Source organism: Scyliorhinus canicula, chromosome 13, assembly GCF_902713615.1.
Source record: "Scyliorhinus canicula chromosome 13, sScyCan1.1, whole genome shotgun sequence".
NCBI lineage: Eukaryota > Metazoa > Chordata > Chondrichthyes > Carcharhiniformes > Scyliorhinidae > Scyliorhinus > Scyliorhinus canicula.
The window spans coordinates 6,880,078-6,887,186 of NC_052158.1; positions in this window are offsets into that span (position 1 = coordinate 6,880,078).

Genomic DNA, 7,109 nt, shown 5'->3' on the forward strand with positions numbered 1-7,109 from the left:
CTATGTGTGTTTGTCTATGTGTGTTTGTTTATGTGTGATTGTCTGTGTGTGTCTGTCCATGTGTGTTTGTCCATATGTGTTTGTTTATGTGTGATTGTGTCTGTGTGTGTATGTCTATGTGTGATTGTGTTTGTGTGTTTGTTTATGTGTGATTGTGTCTGTGTGTACGTCTATGTTTGACTGTCCATATGTGTTTGTGTGTGTGTGTGATTGCCGATGTCTGTTTGTCTGTGTGTGATTGCCTGTCTGCGTTTATTTATCTGTGTTTGTCTGTGTGTTTGTGTCTCTGTGTTTGTGTATGTACCTTGGTGTGTATTTTTGTCTTTGTGTGTTTGCATCTGTGTGTTCCGTTCCATATCATAGAAAAATCATAGAATTAACAGTGCAGAAGGAGGCCATTCGGCCCATCGAGTTACCACCGACCTTTACAAACAGCTCCCGACAAGCCCACATATCTTCTCTATCCCATTAACCCCCACTGAACCTTTTTGGACTCAATGGGCAATTTAGCATGGCCAATCCACATGACCCGCACATCTTTGGTCATTGGGAGGAAACCGGAGCACCCGGAGGAAACCCACGCACACATGGGGAGAACATACAGACTCCGCACAGACAGTGACCCAAGCCAGGAATAGAACTTGTGACTCTGGAGCTGTGAAGCAACTGTGCTAACCACTATGCCACCGTGCTGCCCATATATATCTTTGTGTCTGTGTATGTATATGTGTTGGTGTTTGGGTCTGGGTATGTGTGTTTGTGTATGTGCATTTGTTTGTGTTTGTGTGATTGTGTATGTCTGTTTCTTTTTGTGTGTTTGCATGTGTATTTGAGCATGTATCGTTTTGTGTGTGTCTGAGAGTTTGTGTATTTCAGCATGTATATTCGTGTGTGTGTGCATGGGTGTTCTAAGTTTCCTCCCTCGACCACTCCACCTCTACTTCATTTTCTGCCTTTAAGACACTCCTTTAAAGCTACATCTTTGGTCAAGTTTTGGGTCATCTGTCATCGTATCTCCTTGCGTGTCTCAGTGTCAAGTTTGGTTTTAGAACATAGAACATAGAACATAGAACAGTACAGCACAGAACAGGCCCTTCAGCCCTCAATGTTGTGCCGAGCCATGATCACCCTACTCAAACCCACGTATCCACCCTATACCCATAACCCAACAACCCCCCCCTTAACCTTACTTTTATTAGGATACTACGGGCAATTTAGCATGGCCAATCCACCTAACCCGCACATCTTTTGGACTGTGGGAGGAAACCGGAGCACCCGGAGGAAACCCACGCACACACGGGGAGGACGTGCAGACTCCACACAGACAGTGACCCAGCCGGGAATCGAACCTGGGACCCTGGAGCTGAATAATGTTATTGCTTGCCAAGTGCTTTCGGATGTTTGTGATATGTTGCTGAGGAAGGTGCTGTGTCCACATACCTAATTGCTTAATTAGGATAGCAGCATCTAACAATTGCATGAATCATCGTGAGGGCAGAATACTCTTGGAAAACAGGAAACGAGAAAGTCCTTGGAGCAAATCACCACCGGGCGTTTTTCAAAGTTTAGTTGTGTGTACAATTGGAGCAATTTGTGCCAATGTAGCAGACGGATACAATTACTGGACGGCTTCTACGTTCAAAGGTCGCAGAGATGTTACCCCACCCAGAATGCACTGCGGCTAGACCCAAGCTGTCTCTGAAAGCGACCTTCCTGTTCACGACGCGACTTTAATTTCGTAAAACGCCACACAAGACCAACTTCACAGGCACATTACTGGACGGAAATGGCCAAAGTACCTCACAGAGACAGTCAGGTGATGGATTTTCGGGAGCATCGTAAAGGAGCAGAGAGAAAGAGACGGGCGAGTTTAATTAGGCAGGCAGAGCTTAAGGCCTAAGCTGTTGAAGGCTTGGCCTCTCATGACGGAGTAATCAGGGATGGGCAAGAATTAGATGAGCACGGATCACGGAACATGCCAATTCCGCCACCGAGGTTCACAAATAGGTTTTATCATATTTCCTCTTCTCAACTTTGCCATCCCTCAGATAAATATTCCATGTTCTTTTCGATCTATTCCAAATGTTACCATGGAGACCCAGATGGTTCACAAGGGTTGGGTTCATTAAACCTGTTTTCTCACGGGGAAAATAGTCCCATTCCTGGAACCTAGGCACCAGGTCAGGTCAGCAAGTGGGAAGCCTGCCAATCTGGTTGATCATTAACCCAGCTCTTTGATGCCAGCTCTTTGTCCTTGATTTGAATTGAAATTTGAATGCTGGTGGAAGTTGTGTGATGTGGAATTGTGAGGGCTATCACGGTGTGTGGAGCTGTGGGAGGTGGAAACTTAGTGATACAGAGGGAAGGGAGGGTCAGGGCTGAGGTCAAGGTAAGGGGATGGGATCATTCTCGCCCTTGTATTGAATCCCGCCCGAGCCTCACGCTCTTCCTCCCTCTGTAACCTGCTCCAGCCTTACCACCATCCGGGGCGGCACAATGGCACCGTGGTCAGCACTGCTGCCTCACAGTGCCAGGAACCCGGGTTCAATTCCAGCCATGGGTGACTGTCTGTGTGGAGTCTGCACGTTATCCACGTGTCAGCGTGGGTTTCCCCTGGATGCTCCGGTTTCCTCCCACAGTCCAAAGATGTGCAGGTTAGGCGGATTGGCCTTGAAATAAATTGTCCCTTATTGTCCAGGGATGTGCAGGTTAGATGGGATTAGTGGGCCTGGGCGGGGGAGTTGGCCTAGGTAGGGTGCTCTTTGAGAGGATCTGTGCAGACCCGATGGGCTGAATGGCCTCCTCATGCACCGTAGGGATTCTATGATTCTATGAGATCTCTGCGCGTCTCCCTGCTCCCTTCACCTCATCGTTAGATTGAAGGCCCTGCCCTTGGCTGCTAAGGCTTCAGGCTCTGGCATTTCTTCACTTCATGTCCGGGTCTGTTGCTAATGTTTGTTGACAACTCAATCATCACCACAGAATCATAGAATCCTTACAGTGCAGAAGGAGGCCATTTGGCCCATCGAGTCTGCTTTGACCCTCCAAAAGAACAACAAAAGTGAACGCGATCCCATTATCGCTAACTAACTGTTCGGTTAGCCAAACTGTGCAAATACTTCATCCGGTCGTTCGATTGTCTTTTCCGCATTCGGCGACATCATCATCCTTATTCGGGCCATTTGGAATGTGCATCCACTAGGACAAGGAACATGCCCTTCATTTGGTCCCACAAAGTTGATATGAGCTCTTTGCCATGGCTGTTTTTGGCCAATCCCAAGGGTGAAGTGGTTGACAAGCACAAGACTGACATTGACCTCCTCTTTCTTCAATCTGCGACTCTAGTGCCAACCACCAAAAATGACTCCTTGCCAGCTCTTTCATACACACAACTCCTGGATGTCCTTCATGGAGTTGATCCAGTGCACGACTTTGCAAGCATGGAGGAATACTAACTCAGATCCCCCATGTAAGTATTCTGTTTTGTACCGTTAATTCAAGCCCCCTTGTTTGGTACGGCTTCATTCTGGATTCCTTCTCTGATCTAACCAGTGTAAAACCTTTCAAAATCATGTCCATGGCCTTCCCCATCACCAAATCTGGCCTTGTGTGTCTTTGCACTTCAGATGTGGTGATGTCCAGTATCCACCTGGGAAATGTACACGATGTTTACATTGTTTTCCTGTGATTTGATTTTGCCCTGAATTAGTACGTGTGATAGAGAATCGGTGTTTGCTCCAATCGTCCTTATTTAATCCCGTGATAATGCGCTGTTAGGATGAGGGACCATTTCTGCAAACGACGCACAGCCTGAGATGGTAATCCTTTGTATGGAGCACAAATCATTGTCAAAGGCCTGTGGTCGGTTAACAAGGTCAAATGTCTTCCAAACAAGCAGCGATCAAATCGTTTTACTCCAAATATTATACTCAAGGTTTAATTTTCCAATTGGGAATAATTCTGTTCAGCGCGTGCCAATGTTCTCGAAGCGAAAACTACTGGTTTTCATCTCCATTTGGCACTACATGAAAGACAACTACACCCACTCCATAGGGCGATACATCACTTGTGAATTGTGTTTTCAACTAAGGATTGAAATGACTAACGCTTCCAAGTTCTTAAGCATATTTTTAACTTCAGTATATGTCTCTTTGTTGTCTTTAGTCCAAGACCATTGTTAATTCAGAACTGGACTAGCCATATTAATACTGTGGCTACAAGAGCTGGTCAAAGGCTAGGAATCCTATGGCAAGTAACTCACCTCCTTATTCCCCAAAGCCTGTCCATCACCTAGAAGGCACAAGTCAGGAGTGAGACGGAAAACTCTCCACTTGTCTTCAGCTCCAACACTGAAGAAGCTCAACACCATCCAGGACAAAGCAGCCCCGCTTGATTGGCGTCCCTTCCACAAACATTCACTCCCTCCGCCTCCGATGGACAGTGTCAGCCGTGTGTACCATCGACAAGATTCACTGCAGGGAACTCACCGAGGTTCCTCAGGCAGCACCTTCCAAACCCACGGCCACCACCATCTAGAAGGACAAGAGCAGCAGATACCTGGGATCACCCCCACCTGGAGCTTCCCCTCCAAGTCACTCCCCATCCTGACTGGGGAACATATCGACCGTTCCTTCAGTGTCGCCGGGTCCAAATCCTGGAGCTCCCACCCTAACAGCACGGTGGGTGTACCTACACCTCAGGGACTGCAGCGGCTTCAAGACGGCAGCTCAGCACCACCTTGTCAAGGGGCAATTAGGGATGGACGATAAATGCCGGCATAGCCAGTGAAGCCCACATCCCAAGAATGAACAAAAACAATAACAATATATGAAGTGGTTTTAATATGGTAGTGAGATTTGGAATAGATTTCGCGTAGTCATCTCCTTCGGATCCTTGTAGAGCCTTTCCTTATTAATTACGTGTCCAGGGTAGCTTATTGGTGACTGGAAATATTCCACATCTCTCTCTGCTGACACGGGGAATGTGGCTTTGAAGACCCTCCAATGTGTCTTCTAAATTCTTGTCGATAATGGCTGGAGCTTTCTGGCCGTCCACGCTGGTGAGATCATCCAACCTTGCCAAGGGGAATTGCCAGCCGTGGGGTTCCTGGAGCTATCGGCACAGTCAACGCTGAAACCCCATGGACAGCAAGGGGCACCAGAAGATCGCGCCGGCCGGCAATGGCGGCTACCTCCCACTGCAGCGGGTTGTACAGTAAATCCCACCTCACGGGTTTTTTCCCCCATCTAAATCCGAAACCTGCAACGTGTGCAAACTCAACCTCGTTTCTCTGTTTGTTTCCTTTCCTGTCGGAGGAAACCAGGCAGGTTACCAAATAAATGTTTACTTCCGTTGTGACTTGGAGCATCCATTCCTGTTGTTTTGTCTGACTCGGCCACAGAGTCAGACTTGTATCAATGTGTAAACTGTTATCGATGCAACATAACCAGGAGGCGACGGTATCGCCTCTGTCTGAAAAGCAGGAAATAATCAGTCACACCCAATCGTTGCTGAGTCACTTCAACTACATGAGATTGGAGCTGTTACCAACCATTCAGAAAAAACAATTAACCTGGGATGATTCACATTCTCTTAGAGAATCTATCCGCCTATTTCTATATATATATATATCGATGGGGCACATTGGGCAGAACAGTCACACCTGGAGCATAAATTAGGAGCTGGGAGTGGGCGTGAGAGTGATTGCCGCTCTCTGAGGTGGGACGTGCTATCTTGCGCTGGTGAGCTCATGAGATACGCAAGCACGAGGAACACGGTGAAACTTGTGACAGGGGTGGGCAGGATTTCGATCGCCCCCCTCCCCACCCTTTGCCGCTTCCTCCTCAACGGCACCATGACTAGTAGAATTGCCAGATTTCCTGGAGCCAGCGTTATGTACACCCGAGGTGATCGATGGAGAAATTGCAATCGCCCATTTTAGCCGGCATATTCTTGGGAAAGCCGGCCCTCTGTCCCTCAGCATTTCAGCCAATAAGAAGATCCTGAAGCCACAGGTCTGCCCTGTGACGTCCCCCACCCCTCCCCCAACACCACCGGCCAATCGTACCAGAGTGACGGCCATCTTGGAGGACCACAGAGGAGTCCTCCGCACCTCTATGCATCACTCGGCAGGGATGTTGCAACATTGCTTGGGGGGGGGGTGATAATAACCATGGTGACGCACCCTCCCACAAATACTTCCTTCCATCCGTCACCCCCTCACATTCCCCTGCCCCTGGAGAGCTAACTCCCACCTCTCTCCTTCAATCCATCCCTCCCTCCATTACCCCCAACCTCCAGTGAGCTAACCCTTGCCTCCAGTGGCGTGGGGAGGCGAGGGGGGGGGGGGGGGGGGGGGGCGACGGTGCATTGGCCCCGGGCATCCATTGGATGGGGGCATCCAATCAGAGAAGGAAATAATTTTTTTTTTTTTAATTTAGATTACCCAATTATTTTTTCCAATTAAGGGGCAATTTAGCATGGCCAATCCACCTACTCTGCATATTTTTTGGGTTGTGGGGGCGAAACCCACGCAGACACGGGGAGAATGTGCAAACTCCACACGGACAGTGACCCAGAGCCGGGATCGAACCTGGGACCTCAGTTCCGTGAGGCGGTTGTGCTAACCACTAGGCCACCGTGCTGCCCCAGAGAAGGAAATAAGATAGTAATTTTAAAATTTCAGCGGTGATAAATCAATTTTTGGAGGCTCACCACACTGCAGAGGCAGTTGTTAGCCCTTTATTCCTTTAACATGGTGTACCCTTTCTGTCTAGAGAAAATGGTGCTTCTCCCCATCCCCCCCACACGCATGCGCATGATGTACGTGGTGCAGCCATCAAAAGCAACAAGCAGACGTGGCTGTTCGTTCCTGCGTTTCCTCGAGTCATAACTCGTCTTTTCTTCAGCTTTTTGTGCATCTACATTAGTTCTTTTACCTACTCAGGTCAGTGAATAGCTCTAGAACAGGTGCAACTACGTTTTTTATAGGTTTTTGGTGATATTTAATGAAATATTTACGTGGGATGTAGTAAGAGTGAAGCCTGGATGATCAGAGGACTGCTATGGCATTTAATCTCGGAATAGGAGACATTTATTCCTTAACATGC